The sequence below is a fragment of the Acanthopagrus latus genome, chromosome 17, assembly GCF_904848185.1.
Source record: "Acanthopagrus latus isolate v.2019 chromosome 17, fAcaLat1.1, whole genome shotgun sequence".
Taxonomy (NCBI): Eukaryota; Metazoa; Chordata; class Actinopteri; order Spariformes; family Sparidae; genus Acanthopagrus; species Acanthopagrus latus.
Genome location: NC_051055.1, coordinates 22294846 through 22319807, shown reverse-complemented (window position 1 = coordinate 22319807; position 24962 = coordinate 22294846). Strand labels below are relative to the sequence as shown.

Genomic DNA, 24962 nt, shown 5'->3' with positions numbered 1-24962 from the left:
AGTGAAAAATATAGCGATTTTGATTTTGTCGCCCAGTCCTATCATCTATCAACAGCTTTTGAGAGCCTCTCAAAATATCGAGTTATATATCATAAATACCTCCAAATAGCCCAAAAATACCGTGATATTATTAGGATAATGAGTTCTCGTGTGTAGTTGAGAGTTTAAAGAGGAGACCGCCACTTTAAGCTCCTGGCCCACATTGGTGGTTCTGGAGACCCATGTTGTAGCAGGAACTTCCACTGAAGCGACTTTTTAGGACGTTGCCACATCACAATCATGCAAGGTGCAGTGGCGAATCTTAACAGGCGCACAATTGAGAGAAAAGGTGTGTATTGAGAAATACATGTAGGTACAAGATGGGGGAGGTGTCACATATTAATGGAGTAATGGCCTCTGACGGGTGCTGGGTAGGACAGGATCACGTTGAGGACATTGTGGCTGTTAAGACCTGTAGTAGTGCAACAATAATGTTTTAGTGGATTACACATTTAATATAGTGACTGAATTGTATTTATATTTATGAACTACTGAGCAATTTCAGAATTTAACTGGTGGGGTGGGGGTAGACACATCACTCTTGAAAGAAAATTAGAGTTTTTGTTTTGCTTCTCTTTTTTTCTCTCTCTCTCTCTGAAAAGATGCCAAATGCAGTGACATCATCACTGGCCTCCCCGAGCCACCATTAATAATTTGTAAAAACGACTTTAACCGGCAGACACTTTTATTACATTCTGGCACAGAAAAGCTCAGTGGCATTTGATTGGAAAAAACAGTCCAGTAATTGAAACAATACAAACTCTGCACTACACTGCACTAACCCAGCCAGTAGAAGAAGAAAATACCCATCCTGTACAAACCAGTGCGGCGATAAAAACAGAACGAGTAACGCTGTAGAAGATTTTCAGCTTTGGTTTAATTAAAAACAAATCTTTGTGGCGTCTTTGTTCTCCAGCGCTCAGTGCAATGAGTTATTTCTACAGTTGGGAAAGATTGTCGTCATATAGCACCAAAAGCAGACACATGGCATAAACGCCTGTCATGAAGAATAGTCTAACCTCAGGCTTAATAAAAGAATTTGTCAAGCACACCTAAGAGCATCTCACCAAGCTTAGATCCCTAAGTGGGAGCTCAGGCTGTCCATTTTTTCACATAGTCTATTGAGCAGAGGCAGTGCAAAGTGCTGTCAGCACAAATGAATCTAGCCTGCAGGTGTTTACAGGTGTAGACGTGTGTGTGTGTGTGTGTGTGGGGGGGGGGGGTGATTCAAATCTGGAATTCTGGGAACACACACTAAAGCAGAAATATGCATTGGCAAACTCTCCGCCAGAAATATTAACTCCTGTGTTTGCGTTGTTGTGTCAAATTCATCTCGAGTCTGTTTAAAACTCTGTGTAAGGGCGCGCACACACACACACACACACACACACAATGCCTGTTTGCACAATTATCCAATAATGGATGTCAACAAATCCCTGTTTGACCTTTTTTGGACATTCACCAGACTTGTTTTGTCCTTAATCTGGTATTGGCAACATCTTCTGACGGCTCGTTTTGGTACAGTCATTACACACTTATGTGTTGTGAGCCGGTGTGCTTATTCACAGCACGTGTGTATCTCATATTCATGCAGGTTTCAACACATTGCAGCAGTATTTGAGTAAAAACAACTGTTAGCATGTTGCACATGAAGAAAATTGCCCTATAGTATGCAGGACGCTAACGCACTCATCTGTGACTGGTATGTGAGGGCCCAGCGAGAATCTGTTGAGACCGACAGCATGATGTGCTGGAAAGATTAAGGCTCTAAATAAAATTGTCGCCCAAAGCCCAAATTTCCTCTTTGATGTTATCGTCCTCTTTGCCACATTGCTATGTCACACTCAGCTGTACACACGAAATGTGCCACAAATGTGTCACAGATGGGGAAGAAAAAGAGGGAGGCAGAGAGAGAGAGAGACAGAGAGAGAGAGGTTTGAATTCAGCGTCTGTTCTCACCTCCGCACAGTTGACCAGTCACTGATGGATGTGCGTGTGAATGCTAGATTTTTAGGTTTCTGGAAAGTTGAAGGTGGACTAAAGTGGAGAGATCTTTGTTTTACTGATGTCATATGTCTTGTTTTTGTTTTTAGAGACAATTTCCCTGCTCTGGCTGAACAATAAAGTTATTCTGTTCAGTTCCAAGTTATAGAAATGGTCTCTTTTTGAGGTATTTGTACATTTATACTCAAGTGTTTCCATTTTCCAGGGATGGAAGTAGATATTCAAATTACTGTAATAAACACTTCTGCGCAAATATATTTTGAAGGCAAATACCCACTTAATTTCTTTCAAAATCTTTAGCGATTGGATACTGTGCAGGTTGCATGCTCCATCAGAGCCAAAGTGGTGCATGTTAATTTTTTGCATGAATGTATTTATTTTTTTATCAGCAATCAGATTTAATAACCCCACTGACTCTGATAACTGGAAAATGGTGAATATCAGATCCAATAATCAGTCATGTGGGTAATTGCTCGACCCATACGGTACATGTATACATATTCTACATGTAAATATATGTAAAACTTGCTTTTACTTGTGCTTTCCTACTTAAGCACATTTATTACCAGAAAACTACTTTTGATGCTTAAATCTGCTAGCAAGATAGCAAAACTGATGCTTTTGGTTTCCTGACTCATCAAATGGTGACGCTTTGGGACTGTAGGTTGGGTCGGCCTCCACCCAACTGTCAAATGGGTGAATTTCAGTTTTACTAAAGTAACACTTTAAGGGGGCACTGTGTTGTTTTGAAATAGAAATTCAACCTCAGAATGTTAATATTTACTATATCTCTAAGGTAATAATATAAACTCAGAAATTCCTATTCCATAACTGAATAAACAAGCTGTTCTCAGAGGAAAATAAGGTCCCCAGAACACTGTTTGAAGCTTGAAAAGGTGGCAGGGTCCGCCAAATATAATCAAAGTACAACAGTATGAAATTGTGTTGTGCTGTGTTTGTTTGTATAGATTATTTTGTCATGAAAACAAAGAGTTTGTTTATTTAGACGTAAAATATCAGTCAGTGAAGATCCTTCTCCTCTGATGAAAATGTCTTCCCCGAAATGGCATAGTGCATCTTTAATGTGATATCTGTACTTTAACTCAAGTATGACTTTTGGGTAAAACTGACTATACCTACAACAAGTTGCTAGTGTGAGTCAACATTGATCATTTATTCATTTATTGTAGTTTGTAGTAATACTCATAATCTGAAAAGGTAACAACTGCAGACACTAGAGCTTTCGAATCAATAAAGTGGAGTAGAAAGTACAATATTTCCCTCTGAAATGTGGTGGAGTAGACATTTCATTTTGAGTACCTCAAAATTGTGCTTCAGGCTGAATTCACATTGGATCCGGCAATATGGCAGGTTTTCCCATTCATTTTAATGAGGGGAGTCTGTTTTGTGGTGGTACCTGCCGCAGGGGGTCCCACAGCAAAGTTGGTGGAAAAGTTGAAGCCAGCTCAACTTGAGCCCGACGCCGCGATCCAGTGGCCAATCAGATAAGCTGGCTATCAGACTATGACTGAGGTCACAATGGAGACACTTTGTGCACCAGTTTCAAACGCTTTCTTGGATGCTGACGATCTCTGTAGGAACTTACTGTGGCAGAGGCATGACAGGAGATCATAAACAGCGTAGAACAGGTCAGTAACGGATCATGTTATTTAGCACTGATAAATGCTACAGAGGGAACACAATGAACATTTCTCTTTATAGCGTTAAGTTTCGCTTTCACTTCGGTTTGGTCTTGTGGCCCAGTTTAAAACACAGTAATGATCTGCCTCATCCTGGTTGTTTACTGTTATTTTTAATCCGTCGATGAGGACAAACTTTCACTAGCAGGAACAGCATGCCAGTAGCACAGTAACATAGCTGCTTCGTCTTTCAGCCAACTGATCAGCGGGGGTCCCAGCATGGCACACGCACGGACCGCGGAGTGACTCCCACACCGCCGCACCACCCTGCAGTGCTCCAGTAAATGTACTGAGTTACTCTGTAGCACCAATAGAGATCCGCTCACGTACAGCACAGCCACACAAACGCTTGGTTATCACTTCCTTTTCTTAGTCAAGTAGGGACTAATCAATATGGATCTCAAGTCAGCAAAGATTTACCTCTGCTTGGTAGAAATTACTGGTGTATGTGAAGCTGAAAACCATCAGTTTATCACTGAAGAGTGTCAAGAAACCAGCATCCAGCTTGATACGCCACCTCACACATCCAACACAAAAGGGAGAAGCAGTGTGAATTCCTCGTTATAAATCAGAAGACAGATATTTTTTGCCTGTACATCTTTACTTTCGCGCTTTCATTTGAGTGTATTAATGTGCTTCAACAGATCTGTGTGTGTGTGGGTGAGCATGTGTGGGTATTATCTGCGTGAGCGTGCTCTGACTTGTGTTTGTTGCCGCTTCTGTTTTGAAAGAGTACAAAGAGCCCGCGGTGGGAGTGAAAGCTCAGCCTCTAGTGCTATAGGCCTCCGATGAAGAGATTAGCCGGGGAAGCTGTGAAATAAAGAGTGTTAATTAAAAGCAGAGAGTGGAGGTGTGGGAAAATCAGGTAAGAGAGATAACATGGAGTCAGAGAGCTGAATAAAAAAATATTTACCTGCCCACACATGCGCATGCACACACACACACACACACACACACACACACACACACACACAGAAAAACCCATTTTAACCTAAGAAGATAGAGGTTGAGGAATAAAATGAGCAAGTTAGTGATGTGGAAAGTGTGCAGAAAAGGAAGCGTCGCTGAGTAGGAGGCAATGGGAATAAGGGATTAATTGAATCTGATTTTAATCCTGCTGCTTGTTGTGTATGTTTGCCACTTCAAATAGAAAGGCTGTGTATGTGTTCTTGTGCTTGTTCCAGGAGGTCAAATAAGGCAAAGTGAAAGTTTAAAAGAAGTGAATGTCATCAGGGCTGCGATGACAGATTAAATAGAGGAAGGGAACTGCCTTCCTCACTTCCTTTCTTCATGTTTGAAGAAGAGCAAATGGAAGGAGATAACATTTCAGAGTCAAGCACCCGAAATGATTACGGTTTCTAACCACAACATAATTACAGAGAGGAACAATGTTTATGTGTCTGGAAGGGAGAAAGAGGGACGGGCCAAGGGGTGAGGTGAAAGGAGAGGGAGAATGAAGGAGGCGGCGTGTTTTAAACTGTTTTAAAAAGTTATGGAGGGGGGGTGGGAGCGATGCTGGACAAAGTTGTCGAGGTGGAAAGGGCAGTAAAGGGAGTAAGTGTGAATAGAGAGGGAGAGAGAGGCGGCGAGCAAAAGGGATTAATCGAAACGGATTTTAATCCCGCCGGTGATATTAGGGAGAGCTATATTTGGGGGTTGCCAGGGGGGCGGGAACTTAGATAGAGGGGGAGAAAGAGAGAGGGAAAGTGGGGGTGGGGGGGGGATTACATCTGTAAATCATTTTAATGACGCCTCTCCTCTGCATTAGGGGGCAGCCAGGAGGCCAAATAAACAGTGTGTAATTAGAGCAGGGGAATGGGGATATAGAGATGGCGAGAGAGCCGGGGCAAGGGAAAGTCATTTGGTAAAGTAAAGGATTGGAACAGGAGACCTTTGCACAATAATGGTTATGGCTCTCATTATATGGTGCCGCTGTTAAGAAATGAGACCTGACAAGGTCTGTGAAACCACCGAGGAGGAGGATGATGAAGCTGCATTCGACCGCGGCGGTGACGTCGTCGAGTGTCGCTTTGATGATGATGATGATGATGACGATGGTGAAGGTAATAATGTAAGATACAATCTTCACAGGCGGGTGACGATGGTGATGAAGATACCGGTGTAATGCTGATTATGATTATGATGGTTGGAATTATGATTACAGTAATGGAGGGGATGATAAATGTGATGACAGTGTCACGGCTGCCAGTGCTGTCAGTTCGGCTAATTAGCCATCCATCCATTTTCAATAGCCGCTTATCCTGGGCAGGGTCACAGGGGGCCTGGAGCCTTTCCCAGCATGCATTAGGTGAGAGCTGAGAGGTATAGCACATGGTTATCACATATAGTCATACGCACACTTTAATACCGTTCCCCATTAACATGATCTGCATGTCTCTGGACTGTGGGAGAGAATTGGACCCCCTGTGTCTGCCGCTCGGCTAATTATTGTAAGCTAACTTTAAAATGTGTTTTCGGCAGCTGCACATAATTGCGTTCCTGAGAAGACAGCGTGCTCTCTGAGTTCGGTACAAGCAGCAGTAGTCCAAGTATATTTTTGTTTCAACCTGCACAAAAGTGAAGAAGTAACAATAGGATACCAGGTTCTCCTACAGCTTATATTTTCTCCTATCAAAATTAAATATTTTTCTATGAATAGAGGTGATTGTATAGAGGACGGCAAACAGTCATTATTGTCACTATTGTTTCTGAAAGTGTGAAAAAATATCCCATCACAATTTTCCACAGTCTTCCACATGCTTTTGTTAAAAAACTAAAATAATCAATTTCCAATCATCTAAAACAGAGAGAAGGAGCAAGTGGAAAAACTGTTTCCAACAAAATGTTTGCCACTCAAAAGATAAATGAAATAAAACAAAATGTCATTTTCTGATCATTTCACAGTGGTTTATGTTTCAGAGCACAAATAAACATGCCCATAACTCCTCACAACACTCCAGATTTTGTGTGAATACAGTTGAAGTGCAGGCGTCATCTTGTGTCAAGTGTGTTTGAAGCACAGCCCCACCCTCAGTCAAACAGACACACAGCCCTTTATCCAGCCATAACAGACCAAGAGCAGAAGACAGGGATGGAGGCGGCAATATTACATGGTCACAACGCTTTAAGTCCTGACTTGGCACTATTAGCTGGGGGCTGCACACCACTGCCCAAAGGCTGATGCCCAGAAATATCCCAAACGTTTTAATAAGATAAAACAATAGAGGGTTTCTGCAGGTACAGGCACTGTGCACACACTTTAAGCAAGTCTAAAGTGGTGATTGAGTATGTAGATTGTTTTTTCTTTTTAGGATAACCCTCAATCGTTCAACTCATCATCCACCTGCATTTTATATTTTATGCTGTCCTTATCTCAGTGCATCTATGTAAATACAATACTCCCATGCCCATATACTGTATACAGTGGAAGAGTTATTGGTGTAAGCTCTGAAAGCATCTCATCTGCAATTACAATGTAAAAGAAAGTCTACAAAGTCGTTTTTGTGTGCAAAAATGCCTTCTAAAGTTCAACTGAATTTAATATGAGGCTTCAGCAGTCTGAGATGGAAAAAAAAGAAAAAAAGAAATCAAGTTGTTATCTCCCAATGTAACAGTCGTTTTAGTACAGAGTTCCCTTCTTTGTGTTTCCCCAGACGGTCTTTCTTTGCAGAGATGAAGTGTGGGCATGGTAACACAAAGAGGGATTTTTAAACATGTTTTTCGTTATTTTGTGTCTTTTATTCGAGAGTTGACGGCTAAGAGAGATCCAGTGAATGGCACGCAACAAGGGACCTCAAACCACGGACGTTGCACTTCATGGTCAGCACTTTGAACCATTCGGCCACGAGGCTGCCCTGGAGGGAGTTCTACACTAGAATGACTGTAACTTTTGCGAAGATGCTCACTTGGTTTGTCTGCTGAGGCCTCAAAGTTGCTTCGGGCGAACTTTGGAGCCCAGTTTTGTCCCTCATCACCTTTATAGAAACTATGTTACAAAGGGCTCTCCCAAGGCTCCTTGGTAAAACATTTGTAGCCTTTGATGACTTTCAGTGTGCATATGGACATGTGAGCACTGTTGAAAATAAAATGAACCTATTATCTAATGTCAGTTATCCTAGAACAATCCCTCCCCAATTACTGTACCTGTCACTGATGAGAACAACATTTCCAGTGATGCGTATAATCATGGCTGTGATGTGACAACTACAATTAAAGTCATGATGATGATATGTGGAAAGGGAGGTGAAGCCCGCGTAAAGCCTCAGTATGGTTGAAGTAATGATCAGTCTGGGCTATGGCGCTGACTGTGAACGCGGTGCGTGCGCCTGTGAGGAAGACGGTGACGCAGCTCAAAGCGACGGCATGTAATTGAATTTCGCTCATGTCATAGGTCAGCCGCCGGGGTGCCAAGGTTGTTTTGGCTCGCGTGCGGACAGAGGCTCTGTAGGTGCGTCTATCATTACCACACCGCTAACAACGATAATGATGAAAATGAAGTGTTGCATTCGCTGTCATCAATCATCTAACAGGGCCCGAGGGATCGCCCTTTGTCGTCGCTGTCTGACCTCCACCTCGCCCTTCCACTGATCCATAATTCATGTGCTGTGGCGTCGCTGCTGGATGGTGATACCGTGATGCTATCTTTGCTGTACACGGACGGCTGTTTGTTTTTGCCGGAGAGCCGCATATAAATGAACACGGGAGGGAAGGCGAAGCCGCATAGGCTTATCTAAGGTGCTATGGATGCTGGCTCGGGACTGAAGGAACGGAGAGATGAGCAGAAGGATGAGAGGGGATCTGGGTGGAGAAGTGGGGCACGGTGCGCTCAGCTGATGCATATAGGCGTATGTGCTCTGTGTGTGTGATTGCGGATGTGTCTAACGGTGTGGAGGAGGGGATTGTGTGAGGGGAGAAAAAAAAGTAGACGAGGAGGGAGCTGATTAAGGTGCGCGAGTGTTTGTGAGGCTCCGATTCCCGTGACTATAAGCATGTCTGTGTGTGATTACTCTCTGACCTGTCGCCTCTGGCTCTGTCTCTACACGGACCCTCTCGTTTGCACCACACACACGCAAACACACACACTCCTCTAAATCCAGTGCGTAAATCCAGCCAAGGGCCACGGGGCAGGCAGGAAAAAGCACCTCAGAGACTCTCTCCCTTTCACTCTCTGATCTCTCCCTCCCTCCATCTCTTTCCCCCTCTTTCCTCCACTCCCTCTCTCCCAAATCCCCATCTCCATATTCATAGACAGAGGGGCTCTTTAAGAGGGCTGCTATCTGAAATGGGCCGGCGGTACCTCTTGTTTGTGGCACTCCAAATGGAGAAAAGCCATTTCCTCTTCCTGTCAAGCATGGAGGTATACCAGCGCGCGCATGTATGTGTTTGTGCATGCACGTCTGCGAGGAGCGCCGGTGTTTGGATGGAGAGTTGCGTTGTCAGGCAGTTTCACAGTCTTATAGGCTGAGAGCCGAGCCAACTGTTGGGAGGCTAAAGCTCCCGCTTCCACTTTCACAATCACACTTCTCGTAAAAAAACCCCCCTAAACTGCAGCAGAGCGGGAGGAACGGGGGGGGAAGTGCAGGAATGCTGCATCAAAGGGGGGAATCTGAAAAAGAAGAGAGAAAGCAGGGGACTTTGTAGATGTTGTCAGCTATTTCTGAACTCATACGAATGCCCACATTATTAAGAAACAGTGAGTGAAACTTCTTTCGGTTTAAAAAGCTCGTATTTTTTCCACAGCTCTGCAATGCATGATTGATGGGCTTCTCTGTTGAGTGTTTGTCTGTGCAGACTGAATAAGATGTTTCCTGGGTTATTTTTCTGTGCTGTCGGGGAATGAATGGCAATGAGTGGCCTCCCAATTAAAGACATGTAACAAATAAGCAGAGGCTCGGTAAGCATCGAAGCTGCTTGAGTGTTTCAAACTTTTAAGATCATATTCTATGTATGCCAACGCTCAAACATGTGGCTCAAACATGAATGTTAATGTATTTCATTAAAGGCTGGAATGTTCTTGGGATGAAGGCTCCATAAATAGCGCTCCGTTACCAGTAGGCATGATTGCATTAGTGGGATAAATCCAACTCGCGTAACACTGTCATCACAGCTTATTCCATCTGTGGTGAAAATGATGCAACCACAGTGCGTTTTTCTTATTTAGAATGAATGAACATGCGAACGCGGGACCAGAACAGAGATGTAAGTGAATTCTGGCGCCTGAGGGGTTGAAAGAGAAGGAAGAGGAAGGGAGTAGGTGAGCAAAACAACAAGGCTGCAAAACTGAGCACTAAAAAGCGTGCGAGTCGAGGAGTGGTGAAAAGTCAAGAGTTATCTTTGCCTACTCTCACCTTCTCCCCCCCGCGTTTTTATTTCTTTCTCATCTCTGCCGTATACATGATGCAACTGAGGGCAACGGCTGCTTTACTCGGAGATTCATTGAGTCATAATCAGAAAAAAAATAACGGGGTAGGAGGTGACAGAGGGTGGTTTTCTCTTTCTCTTACTCTCTGTGTTTTGTTTTGTTTTTTTTTCTCCTTTTTTCTATCTCCCTTTGTGCGGATTGATCCACCTCTATAGGTTCAAAGGCGTGATGTTGCATTAATCGCACCCCACATGTTGACTCGTATCTAGCCGTCCCAGAAGCACTGGCGTGTCTGGCTCAGAGTCAGGGCTGCCGCTTCGCCGAGTCAAACGCTCGGTGCTTTTGTCTCTTAAATCCTAAATCCCACAGAGCTTTAAGTAGAACATGGGTGGCTGAGGGAGGTGCATGCTACTGAGAAGACAAACAGATGGATGAATAAAACTGATGGATGGTCGAATATAGAAAAATTATTATAGGCCTAAATGATTATCATGAGTCATCCCTGTCTGCTAAAAATAATGTTGATGGACAGCTAATTTGCAGTGGCATGTCGGGCTAACATTTGTGAGATGTTATGTCTAATTAAGTACATTTTTAATTAACATAATGAGGAAACTTTTCCATTGATCATATCTACAAACTGTTTGCCGTCGACATATTCTACTTGTTTTCCCCTACAACATCTGCTCCTGGCAACCACAGCGTGATTAATGGTTTTGTGGTCAATGTGTAGGCAACTCAAAAGCGCTCGGTTAATGTCGGGGAGAAAGACTGTTGTGTTGGTTAAATATGGAACAAGGCTGAGGGCAGCAACACGTTCCACTCAAGTACACAAGCTCCAGATCAATTTCACGCGTCGAGCCGCCCGACGCAGTTTGTCACCCGAAAATCGCAACGCAACTCAAGCACGAGCTGCAGTCTGAGCATGAAATGCTATAGCATGAAACGACTGGAGGGAGCTCACCTCCTCTGTTTGGGTTCACCTCCACTCAAAAGAAACCAACACGGTAGCTGAAGATATCTTCGCCCCGGTCTATTTTTCTTTTTCTCGCTGCTGTGTGTGTTTCATGTTCGTTCGCTGCTCTGATCTGGAGTAGGTCATACCGCAGGTTACACCACAGACATCATGATTAAATGGAAAAGTCTGTAACCACATAGATGGCAGCTGGGTGACACACGTCCCGCCCCTTCGCCTCCACAAGGCAAATCGTCTGCCTTATCACGGCTCAGCCAATTGTGTCAAGGCGCTGATGCGAGTGCACAGTTGAGATTTACAGTTTCGACCTCTTTGGTGTGGCTGCAGGCGGCTTGTGAGGAGAGGATATCGCACTAATGCACAGGAAACTTCAGCTCGCATTTGTTCAAGTGCTCTGGTTGGTTGAGCCGACAGTGACGCATCATGGCACCCTGCTTCAGCTGTACAAGATGCGAGAGTTGTGAATCTGTGATTTTATACATGTGATTTTTATATCCTGGTGACCAGGAAGTTGAGGGCAAAGACTTGCATGAAAGGACATTGGCTGTGGACATTGGTCGAGCTAGCAGCCTTCTGAGGCTGTGCTTTTAGCTGAATGCTAACACCAGCATTATCCATGTAGATTATCTTAATTTACACAAGATGCAGCTGAGACTGATGGGACTGTTTTCAAGGTATTTGATTATAAATCAAAGTAGTCTGCATTTTCCACCAATATATGTCGACAGTTCTTCTGTGAAAATCTGTGCAAAATGCCACTGCAATCCATCCCATAGTGGATAGTTCAGTGCGGAACAAAGTGGAAGACTGACAGATTGATATTGCAGGTCCTTAGAGCCATGATGCTAGCGTAGCTAAAAGCACGAGATGGGACTTTTGACTTGATGCATTTAATCAAGTGTTGCAGTTGCCCTAACCTAATAAAACATGTAATGCAGGATGCAGTCCCCAGTGTCTTGTTGTCAAAGGCTAACCTACTTTGCACACTCAGCCACCTCGCCTGACATCCTCCCTCGCTGCCACATTTCCTGTATTAGAAAACCCCTCCAGTGATCGCACCCATGCAGCAACTACGCCTCCTTCCAAACAATATACCAGGCAAAACGCCTTTCCCTGGAAGACAAAGTCCTGTGACTGACCTGCCCGAATGACGCACGGCCGGTTGATCGAGCAGAAATAAAAGCTGTGAGTTTTCTCTTCGGTCTGTCAACGCTTTATTGTATAAGGAAAAAACACTTGGGGCACCGCGGGACGGTATGATGACGGCGTTATCCATCATCATCTCACAGTTCTAACTTCAGTCACAACTAATGTGTGCCTGTGTGAGTGACTGATTGGCAAACATAAAGGGATAATGACACATGTGCCAGTCTGCAGTCTGTTCCTGAGCGGCGTGTCGAGGGATTTGATTGCGACTGTTTCTGAAAATAGGTAGGCATCCGTCGGCGGACGAGGGTGCAGCTGCGGTTCGCTCTGACTTGCAGCATGTGTACGCCTATGTATGCATGTAAGCGTGTCTTAAGGTGACTGTGGCTGCACCTACAAGTCTTGTAAAACCAGTCTCATCCATCATTAAGACGTATTCTGCGCTGTCACACGGGCCCTAGTAAGCCTATGGGGAAGTGTGAGAACTTGCCCCGATGCTGAGAAAACAGGAAAAAAAAAAGTGTACGTGCAGCCACACACACTCTTGTACAAACAACACACTGTACATCTATCCTCATTTACTCCCCCTGCCTCCCCCTCCTGCTCTCCCTCTCTCCTCACACTAATCTTTTTTTTTTTCTTTCCTCTGCGTCCTCTGTGGGCTGATTCCCCCTCCCCCCACGTCCTCTCTCCCCATTCTTTTCATTTTTTAACTTTTCCCTTGTTTATTTCTCCTGCCTTGTTCCTCTTTCTTCCCACTCCCTCCACGCCTGCCTCCTGTCTTTTCTCCTTCCACCTGCTCTCATTTCTCTTCCCGGCTCATTTTCTCCCTCTCCCCTCTGTCTGCTAGTGTATCGCTGCAGACTCTTGTAGTCAATTATCCCTTCTGTTAATGAGCAGATAAATCTAATTGCTCTCTCCTTCAGTGCCTGACGGCGTCTCTCTTCTCTGCCTTTCTAAGCCCGCAGGACGCGCATCATTCTCTCCCCCCATTCGCCACTTTTCAACCCCTTCCTCTGTGCGGTGGAAGCATTCCTTTCTTCCGTCCTCTCTTGTGGCCTACAACGATTTGAATTGATCTTCCTATCAATTTACTACCTGTGTCTACTGCATGTCAGCCCCATTTACTTCTTTTTCCACTGCCCTGACCCCCCCCCCCCCCCCCCCACTCTTGAACTTTCACCTCAGCTGACTCTTCTGCTTCACCTTGACTCCACCTCTGCTCACTTTATCACTCTTTTTCTCTCTGCTTCAGTGTGACCAATAGTTTAAGAGGGATGACAGCACTGTGAAGGGCTGGTGGTCATAAGGATTGATAGCAGCAGAAAGCACGGGTGGTTCATCTTCTCCACCCATGGGGTCAGCTCTCCCGCTAAAAAATCTTTACACTACCGGGAGTTTTTTTTTTTTTTTTTTTACCTTTTTAGGGCATTCTCGCCCACTTCACAGTCAAGAACTGAAGCTCAAACTAATTAGTCAGCCAGTTCTGTTAGGCTCATTTTTATTCCCTTCACAGAACTGATATAACCTTAGAGGAGGGATGGTATTATTAAAAGAAAGTTTGTTTTACAGGCTAATTATAGATTGTATGTTTGCTGTAGATTCACTCAGCATTCAGCCGACCCCTGGTGCTCCGACCAGTGTCGAGCAAAAGTAAGTTTCTCTCCAGTTTAAAGATAAATCAGTTACCCACAAGCCAAACAGAAAAATAAAATATATTCTGCAAAATGAGAGTTTGAATAATGAATACCAGAGCTGGAAAAGTTAGTCCATTAATCAGTTATGTGATTGAGAGAGAATTAATTGGCTGCGATGTTAATAATTGAATAACTTGACGTCATTTTAGGACGAAAATGTCTCTAGTTTCTTTTTGTACGGTTTTATTAGTGTTATTTGACAGGTAACTGAATCTCTTTAATTTTCAGACTGTTGTTCAGACAAGAAAAAGCAAGTTTTAGGATGTGAGCTTTGGCTCTGGGAAATGATGAATGGCAATTTGTCACTTTTTGCTGAAATTTTACTGACCAAATAAGTAGAAGATGGATTGAGAAAACAATCAATGATTCAGTGATTGTGACAGTTATCATCAGTTGCAGCCTGAATACATATTCATTCCTTTAAAGGGGCTCTACACATATGTAGTGTTGGAGAAGTAATTCAAACTCAGAATTTTGATATTTAATATATTAATGAAGACACAGACTGAGGAATATATTTTCCTTCCATAACTGAATAAGCAAGCTGGAATATAAGGTCTCCAGGAGACTGTTTGAAGCTAGAAAGGTGGCAGGGTCCGCCATATATAGGTAAAACAGTGTGAGATTGGGTTGTTCTTTAAAGTCAGTTTGTTTATTCAGTATATTCAGCTATTTATTCAGTTCAGGCATAAAAAAAGAGTGCCCCTTCAATGACCTCACACTCTGGTTCTGAGACGCCACCTGAGGTCGAAGCTTTGTTCATTTTGTATATTTATTCTTCCTTGGTACGTTTCCTCTCGGCTGTTGGAAAGGATCGCTTTATCCCATGAAAATAGCCGTTCAGTAGCTCCTCTCCAGTCGGTGGCCTGTATTGAAAATGTCTGCTTTTCACAGGAAAGTCATGCCTATTATCACAGCGCTACTCACTGCGGTAAACTCATCTTCACTTCTGTCACTTCCATCCTCACGCTCACTTTAATCATCTGCATGAGCTTCAGTCTGCAGCGTTATTCTCTCTCTGTGCGGTGAGCGGCGTGCCTCCCCGCTACGTCCACAATAGGGTGAAAACTGATGTGTCGACACTCCATAATGTATGTGAAATGTTGGCGGAGGAGGCGTCTTATTGACATAATTGATGTCTCTGGATGGCAGGGTGAGTGTGATAATAGACATTACACAGTGGTGGCAAACAGCGCGGCGATCGCCCTGCATCAGCTTGCCGCGTTGCGCAGGGGTCAGCGTGAATTATCGGCTACGCTCACACTTCAGTTGGCCACACGGGCACTCATGTAAATGCTGAAGGATGCTCACGGCATGGTGCAATCGAAAACCTGGTGCCTCCACCAAAACAGGATGGATGGGCGAGCGCTACAGAGGAGGCCTTTAATGTGCAGTGCAGCCGCGCAAGACGAGCCGAGTCAGTAGAACGGCGGCGCAGTTTTGACTTGTCAGTGTTTGGGTTTTTTATCAATAAAACTATTAACAAGATATATGGCGAGCTTATTTTAGTTGAGCCAGCACGGCAGCAAGGTTTTGTATGAGAAGTGATTTACGGTCAAATTCAGCCAACACAAATAACACAGACTGCTGCTCGGAGTCGGTGTCAAGAGTCAGTGTTGCCAACTCTTATCCTCTAGAAATTAGTGCTGATCCAAAAAAAAAAGAAAAAAAAAGAAAAAAAAAAGAAAAAAGCCACAGCCTTTGTGTTACATGTGTCTTTCTTTCTATAGTCCCCACTGCAGCTGTACTGAGGACAGCAGGAAATCCCCCAACTTTTTGTTTTTTTTATTGCAGGCACACAAAGTAACTGACAGGGACGGCCAGCCTTCACCACGTCCCTTCTGAAACCCCACAAGGCTGTGCTTTTAACAGTTCGTGTGTCTCAGAGCAGTAAGACGCCCGCGAGGCCTTCCTGCAGCCCTAAAGGGGAAATAAGACGCTAATCTGCTGTTGGAGTAATCAGAGGGGGAGAAGTGTCAAAAACCCCCTCCAGACTTTCACAATTTGGTGAAACTCTGATAGTGATTGCAGACGGCGAAGAAGTGCAGGCAGAGTCGACCGAAGTCCTACACCGGGCCCTGCAGTCGTTGTGAAGTGTTGTGAAAAAGGGGGCTAAAATAATCTTTGGGTGTAATGTGCCATAACCACACTGTCAAAGCAATGTATGTGTTTCATTACACATTGTGCACTTGCATTTAATGCAGGTGCACTAGAACAGTCCTGGCAGTGTACCTGAATTTATTGAGCGAGCTGGCAGGAATTTAGTCTCGGTGATGTAAGTGATATACATAATGTCGCAGTATTTGCGGGAAAAAAACAAAAACAAAGAGGTTCTAAAAATAATTCGTCACAACCGCGGTGGAGTGTGAGGGGTTCAGAGAGGCACAAACGCACTCGCACGCACACGCGAGGGAGCGACGCCGCACCGCCGAACATAGGTAGAAATTACATCTCACATAATTCATACTCATGCATACATAAACATCAAAAGCAGACTCGTATCTGCGGCCAAACACAGATGCATAAATATGGGCACAGACACAGTGGGACGCGGGGACATAAAACATCTCGCAGGCACGCAGACCACTGCAGCACGGAAAATTCACAGGGACAAAAAAGTGAACCTGCTGTGCATGTACACAGTGGGATGTTAGCAAATTATGAAAAGAATGGAAGAACATCACACAAACATACACAGACACGAACACACACACACATATATACAACAGACAGGAGGGAATACAAACTAAGGGAGCGATGAGGCGTCGTATGGTGTTGTCAAGCTGCAGGACACGTTCATATAGTGACGAGGTGCATATGTGTGCATTTAATTTAAGTGTAAATGAAATGCGGTATCAAAGCGCATCTGAGAAGCTTTTATCTGTACAAGTCTTTATGTGTCAGTGCTTGTATATGTGTGTGTGTGTGTGTGTGTGTGAGAGAGAGGCTGTGTGTGCTCGCGCCGCAGGTCAGGTTTAGTTCATTTCCGCCTCATCTACCTCCAGCTCACAGTCCCCCGCTGAGCCAATCAGTGTCCTCCGAGACAACCTATGTTTCCAGCGGCTCCCCTAAGCGCCGAGCTCGGTGATGAACGGAAGTGCGGCCCGCACAAGTGCACACCTGTGCACGTTCAGACGCACACACGGAATTCAGACGTGCTCGTGTTGTGCTGGCTGGCTGGGCCCCTTTTTCCTCATGGCGGCGGAGCCCCGCGGGAAGGAGAAATAGAGGAGATAAGGATGGTTGAATAATGATAAAAGAGGTAGTTAAGGCATAATTTGGAGCTGGACCCATTTAGCTGTTCGGCTGTCATCAAACGTGGCTCCTGTCAAGAGCCAGCCAGCGTTGGCCGCCCCACACGCGGCACAGGTCAATGGCGAGGCCCCCTGGCTGCGCACATCAAAGATGGTCATTCTCTTGGAGTGGGTTGCCATGCTGGTTAAGCTGCCATCTCGGGCTTTGAGACTTATTTGCCACCTGCTGGCGCATTAAATGCCAAATTACAAAGGCTGTTGTTTCATCAGGCGCCTGCAAGTGTGACGTTTGTTCTGTAAGGAGGAAGAAGACTGCGGGCTGATTAGAGACAGCAATCAAAGCCCCTTCGGTGTTCCTCCTCAGGGCAGGAGTGAAGCATTAAAATCTTAAGTGATAATTCCTTCTTTTCTTTTTTTTTTTTTTTCCTCCATCGAATGAAATATGAAGTATTCTCTGGCCTGAGGGGAGAGTTACATAAAACTGCATGGCACAGTTTGGGTTAGAGTGGAAATCATGAAAACATCATTACTGTTTAGTCTCTGAGAGCGCAAACACAAAGTAGAACTGGAACAAACGAGATGAATAAACGAAAAAGGCTTTACCAGCCGCTGTCATAATTTCATTCTAACCTCGGGAAAATAAAATAAAATAAAATGAAAAAAGCCTTGTTAAGTTCCAGGCCGGTGACCTGAAAAGCGACCGACACGGCCGCGTTAGTGACCGCTGTGATTCTCATCGCTTCCTCGCAGGAGACAGGCACATTTCATTTCTGCTCCCCCCTATTGGAAAGCCGTCAGATGTGATTGATTCCATTGGAAGATACACCTTGATAATATTGATCATCTGCCCTGCCTTGGGCAACACTCCCTCCACTAGCAGCGAGATGAGATCTGCTGCAAACAGCTCAAAGCCAATTTTTATCCAAGCCAAGTCCTTGTTTGTTTTGCGAGGAACAAGAAGCGGCAGATCTGACAACAAGAGCCTCAAAGGGAAGGAGGTTTTTATAGATTTTAATAATGATAACTTCAGAGTAAAGCAACAGAGGATTTGTAGTATTTTCATTCATAGATGGGGTGTGAGTGTTATCTTGGTGTAACGGACAACTTTTTCACTCGTCTCTGCTGCTGGTTAGGTGCTATTATTACAGGTGAGAGCGAGGGAGCCTATTCATTATGCATGGGATGAGGGTGCTACTGGACACTCATGCAAATGTGGCACGCTATAAATAGCGTCCGCTGACGAAAGAGATGACGACAGGTCCTCAGCCGTCTCGGGTACTTTAGTTAACTGACTTTGAACAATACCAGGTGTGTACTGTATGCTCATATTCTGTTGGACGGCTCTGATTCAGAATCCCCGTTATCGCAGCTGATCCGATCTGGCGGCGGCAGGGAGAAAACACAATTCATTACACGTCTGGTTATTCTTGTTTTGTTTTGTTTTTTGTTTTTTTTTTTGTTTTGTTTTTTTCCCTTGGCTTTCGTGAAATGTGATGAAATATAGCAGATCACGAAATGTAATGAAAAGGCTTGATCTGCGAGAACCCAAAAAAAGCAGAGAAGCTCAAGCACAACCGAGCTCGTGAAATGGATTTGGTAGGGGAAAATGAGGCACTCGAGGAGTCGGAGAAGCGCTGATTAATGGCAGGGAACGAGCGTGATTGATTATACGATGGAGTTAAAATTTTATTTCCTCGCCCCCAACCCTCGGCCCCCGGGGCAACCCCTCCTCACTTTAATGCCCCCCTCCTTCGCTGACCCTGACACCTCTGTTTGAAGCTTCATTTTAGTTTTTTTCCCTCCCGAACACTCTATTTCGCAGGAGGATGTGTGATTATCTCTGCTTGCTGCTCTCCAAATCAAACGCGGTTCACCCCCGTGCAGCTGATGGATCAGTGCAGAGATGCACAGCTGTGTCTTTTCCTCTTTGTCGAAGTCAGTGTTTCTCCCATTATGCCCCTCAAACCAAGGATGAGCCAGAAAAGATTGTTTGAATACCCTCAGAAGAGATAAGTTTTGAAAAAAAAAATTAAAGTTTTAAGCGAAAGAAAAGGCCGTGTGCTGTTTTTCTTGAAAGGATTTCTTTGACTTTTTTCTCGGAAACGAGAGGAAAATGGGTTTTGAGAACCAGGCGGCTCGCTACATGGCGAGGCGTTTGTATTGATATCGATCAGAAGACCTATTTACACCCTGCAGAAATATATGTAGAGCTCGTTTTTATTGATCAGCAAAAGTCTTAATGCTTATTCTGCCTTTAGAACTGCTATTGACCAATTACACTGGGAAAAGATGCAGAGTGAGAAGATGTCAGACTGGAGATGGCGTAATGGAAATCTAACCTGACTGCAGGAATGCGTGCTGCACAGACGGGGCTCCATCTGGCGATTGGTTTTTCCTTTTTTTTTTTCTTTTTTTTAACACCAACAAATCTAATTTCCAGATATTGTACTTCTGAATTCTGTTTGATGTCGACTTCTAGCTAATACCGCGATCCAGGACACAGCGATACATAATGAATGGGGCCGTGGATTAATTCATCACTAAAGCTGCACTTGTACAAATGAATCAATATTATGACTGAGTGTTTGCAGTATGGATCAAAGTATGTGCGTTGGTGGTCTAGCGTGTGTGAAAAAGACAACTTCCCCTTGTTGCCAGTCTTATAATAACCTGTGTGTGTGTGTGTGTGTGTGGGGGGGGGGGGGGAGGGGGGGGTGCTTTAGTGCCAAGGATGTGTTGAAACTTTACATTAGATTTTGTTTAAACTCTACATTTCCCCAGGTTCAATATTACATTTTTTGTCAAGACAGTGTTGTGCTAATGGGCTGGTAAGGTTTAGGCAAAAAGGACGAAGCATTGTACGGACATTACTCCAAAAATATCTGGTTTTGTTGCAGCAGGACTGGAACGTTTCCTGACATCTGATCAAAAATGTCTGGTCTCTTCCTTGGCCGTCTCCTGACATCTCTTCAGTAATATCGAGCTCCGTTGCCATGAACACAACTATTAAATGTCCTGATGTCGAGCGGGAAAACAGTCAGTGTTTTGGCGCTTATAGATGTGGAAACAGCGTCTCGAACGATGGTCTCGAAAAGTGATTTCTAGCTCAGTCATGCCACCATCATCCCCCGTACCCTCCTGATATGAAAGTCAGTTCTTGTACTTGTAACGTGAACCTGACATGACACGTGCTTTAAAAATGGATCACACACAGATCCGAAGGTATCCATGGTTTCCAAGAGAATAAAAGCCAACATTTTATTCCGCCGACTGGGCTGCACATGTATGGAGACTGAAAACATTGGGGGTTTGTCAGAGAGAATGGCGAACCGTTGCTCTGTAAGCGAAGAAAACGCAGCTTGGCCGGCGTGTGTCTGTTGGTTAGACGGTCTGAGGGCTGAAGAGTCCCCAGACAGCCGACTTCAGACAGAGCTGCACTCATCCGACTCCACTGCCTCGACAGTCTCCTGTGGGCCGACATCAGTTTTCTCCCGCACGTCTTTACCGAGCCTCAGATTGATCATGATGACATGTGTTCTCTTCTGTGTGGTTACGTTGTGCTTTATGGCAGCTGCAGTCGGAGGCAAAGAACGCTGGGCTTGCATCATGCCAGGAGATTTTTTTTCTCTTTTTTTGGGGGGCTTGTAAAACACAACATTCCTGGAAATATAACATCAGCGAGGTAGGCTTTATTTTCAGGGAAAATAAATATGACAAAAGCCCAGGGAAGAAAAGCGGTAAAATGAATTCGGAGGCAACATTAATAGAGAGAGAAAATAATAAAAGGCAAGGGGCTTATAAAACAACATGCTTCAAAAGTAATGGCCCAGAAAAGCCAAATGACAAAAGCACTACTGAACTGGGAGGAAAAAAAAAAAAGGTAACAAAATCTAACCAAGAGGAAATTACCACAGATACTTTATCAATAAAAGCATTTTCACAAATTAAACAACACAGGAAAAAAGTAAGAGATCACAAAGGACACAAAAAGTCTCACACATTTATTATTTTGTGCGAACAGCAAAGCTTTTTCTACATTGTTTTCATGTTTTGAGTGAGAGTCAGGTTCTAGCCCAGGAAACATCAGTGAGACAGCTGATCGACACCTGAGACGTGGAAACGTGAACGTGACACTCGCTGCTGCAGGTTGAGTCTCTCTATCATCGCCTCATCCTTACTGTCTCTAAACAACCACCAAGATGAAACAAATATATAAATGTGAATGCATATTAATGTTTAGATAAAAAAAAGTGGGACCTGACGGACTAAACTGTATAGGTTTCCTGCTTAGCGCATTGTTTCAGACGGCGTTATCTTAAAACTGGCTGCCAGATACAAAGTCCTCGCTTGAAACGAGCGATTGAAAAGGAGGCTTTTTTTCCCCGGGAATAAAATGAACACGCTGCATTTACATTGATGGATTGCAGCCGCAGATTGACAAGATTGTCTGTCAGCAGGATATTTGATGGAGCTCCAAATTCAGTGTATTCCTGGGGGGACTCTGAATCACACACAGCCACAGCTGCACACAATGAAACACACACACACACACACACACACACACACACACACACACACACACACACACACAGAACCGCGCTGCACTGAATAGCATCGCAGTCGGGTCAAAAGAAGTGAGAAAAAATGGTAGAGATGAACAAAAAAATAAAAAATTCTGTTCTCCTTCAAGCTGACTTTTCTGTCTGGCGTGTACGTCTTTTGAAGTTAAAACTTCTCAGCGACTCCAAAGTTTTTCTTTGGGCATAGAGGGCAGGGCGAGAGAGCAACGCCGTCCCTGACCGCCGGCGAACGTCTGCTGAATTACAGCGGCTGTTAGGACTGTTAGTCTGCCGTTTCAAGTCGGCGATGGATGCTCCTGCACTGCTTATAAGCTCAGCCGGGCTATGACAGGTAATCACTATTATGCCTGCGTTTCCATTCGGGTTACTGATCACAGCATAAAAGCCCATAGCCCTGATTTGTGTTCACTATAAAAGCGCAGGGAATGAAAGGAGAGAAAAAAGTGAAGTGGGATGTAGGAATGGTGTTCAGAGAGTGCAGCGCTGGAGAGATATAAGTGTTAGAGGAGGTGTGATAATGAAAGAATGGAGGCAGGGATATATGGAGATTGAAGGAGAGGGTTGGGGAGGTGTCTGAAAAACTATTCTCATATGGAGATGTGGAGATTGGACAGGAGGGTGAGAGACTGGAAGAATGACAAGTGTGCGGGCCAATCAATAAGATCCTGTCAGGCAAGATGGCAAATTGGAGAGTGGCGTGACAGTGAGACAAATTGACACAATCAGATGTACGAAGATGAACAGTCATTGGAGGGCGTGTGCGCGTGGGCACATGCGCGCGTGTGTGTGACACGCAGAAGACAAATAGCCAAATCAAGGTGCACGTGGATGGAGGGGGGGGCGGGGGGTGATGGTGGTGGTGGTGGTGGTGGTGGGGGAGGAAAGAGGATGTGAAAAATGGGAATAGAAAGCAGAGAAAAGAGAGACGGCTTTTGGTGGTGGGAAGGGGAAATGAGAGGGGAGCGAGTGAAAGTGAAGGTGTGTTTGTGTGTGTGTGTGTGTGTGTGTTTGTGTGTGTGTGTGGTGGAGAAGGAGGGAATGCACGGACCATAACCTTAAATCTGTCAGGAGCTGTGGCCAATATTCTCTCCCTCTGTCCTTGTGTCACTCACACGTTCTCTTCTCCATCTCAGTCTCGCACTTATCCCTCTTTGCAATTGCGCATTAATTTTTCAGTGTCAATCTGGCTTGTGCCCTCAGCCCCCGACTATCTTCTCCCACTCTCGGCTTTTTCTCATTTCTTTCACCCGCTCTTCTCGCTTATTCTGCCCAGTATTTTTTCCCTTCCTTCTCACTCGTGCTACTTCTTCTTCCCCTTGGATTTGTTTTGTTGTTGTCGCCCGCCGCCGCCGCCGCTGCGTGCCTTTTTCGGTTAATGTGTGTGTTTGCGCTCCGTTGTGTTTGAGGGCCTGTTTGTACCCATTCAGCGCCCGTTTATTCCGTCAGCACCATTTGTCTCTTTTGTTTGTTTGTGAGCGAGAGATAGATAAATATAATTAGACAAATGAAATAGCGCCTTCCCCCGTTTTATCTCCCTTTGCTCTCCCTCTGTTGGGCATAATCCATCTCTGGTTCCTTCCCTCCGTTGCCCCTTTTACCCTTCCCTGTCGTCTCCTCCTCGTTTCTCTCTCTCTCTCTCTCTCCCTCCCTCCCCGTTTTCTCTCTCGCAGCGCTCCCTCCTCCCTCCCAGCCAGCTCTTGCCCAAACGTATTTTCATTTGGACTGCGAAAGTTGCTGTTTGAATAGGCATATTTGTCCTGCTTAATAGCATACCTCCTCGCTCACTATGTGATTTAGCTCCTTGGCCTTATCTCGTGCAAACACAACCACTTCTTTCTATATCTGGGGGCTTCTCACACACACTCCCTCTCTCTCTCTCTCTTTCTGTCCCTGTTTTTTTTTTTTCTCTCTCTTTTTCCTCCCCGCACGGCTCTCCTTCTCTCTTCACGCCCACACCTCTGGCCGCTGCGACGCCCCACGGCTTTATCGAAATAACGCGGGGAGAAAAAAAAGGCGACAAGCGAGCTTTTTGTATGACTAGATAGGATAACTGTCGCGTTTCGCCCATTGAGGCGGTGTGGGCCACCGCTAACCCCGTCGTCTAATGAAGTGCGGGGAATGCAAAAGACTCGTGAATCATTCTTCCATCTTCCAGTGTTTTTTCATTGCACACCTGCCAACGTAGGGCTGCTCAAAAGAGGAAGATTATTCGCGGTATCAGCAACTCCACCAGACACCACACCACACATTTGTAGAATAAACGCAAGGATGTGAGGGTAAAATGAAATAGTCTGAAGACATAGCTTGATGTACATGGACGAGGATAATGGGTAAAATGATGCAGGACTACAGCGTGCAGAGAGGAGGCAAGAGGGGTGAGCAAGTGAGACGGGGAGGGCAAATGTCAAGAAAGTGGAACGTCTTGCACCAAGTTGATTGATGATTTGGAAGCGCATTTCGTCTCCACGGCACCCGTTTCATCCCTTCTCAGTGGGAAACTGAGCAGCGGAGGGCTTGAGCAAGCACGGGAATGAGGGCAGGGTCGTCTGCACCTCTGGGTTGCGTCGCCCCGTCCTTCGACACGCATCCCAGCAAGAAGCCGAGACGCCCGAGTTGGATTTGTATCGCTGCGAAAACGTTGAGATATTACCGACGGGGAGAGCGACTGAGGGAAAGAGTTAAAAACAGCGAGAGGTGTCGGAGTGCTGACGGGTTTGACATTGACGTGAGCTGTCTCAATCCGACTTTTTTTTTTTTTTTTTTTCCGGTGAAGTGTAGGAGGAAAAAAGTAAAAATAAGAAGAACTTCACTGTTCTCACCTCGACAAATCGTCGCCAAGGTTACACTCCCTCAGCTGCTCCACCACCGCAGCTGCTTTGTGTTCAAGACCAGAAGACGGCGGTTGTACTGTGGAGCTCCCTGGTGTGGCTGCGTGTAACCCTGAATGCGAATGAACACATACAGTAAGGAACAGCTCCGTCGAGGAGGACCGACCGCAGTTCTATACTGTTGCAAAGGCAAACATGTGTAGCTACTTGTGTATCCGCCATCGGCGCCGATATCAGGGGGGACGTAGAGGACAACTGGCCCTTAATATATATAACAGAACACTTTTATTTTGACTGAATGTCTGTCTGAAAGCCTTAAAGCATCACAATATATGATATTTTGGATGGCCGCTCGACGGCTGACTTGTGTGATTAAC

General features: G+C 44.9%; 1 protein-coding gene across 1 annotated transcript in view; it reads left to right on the top strand.

Annotated features, from left to right (window-relative positions):
- The window catches only part of cadm4 (cell adhesion molecule 4), a 169576-nt gene that overhangs the window by 16739 nt on the left and 127875 nt on the right, over positions 1 to 24962 (top strand). The gene's annotated exons all lie outside the window — the stretch shown is intronic.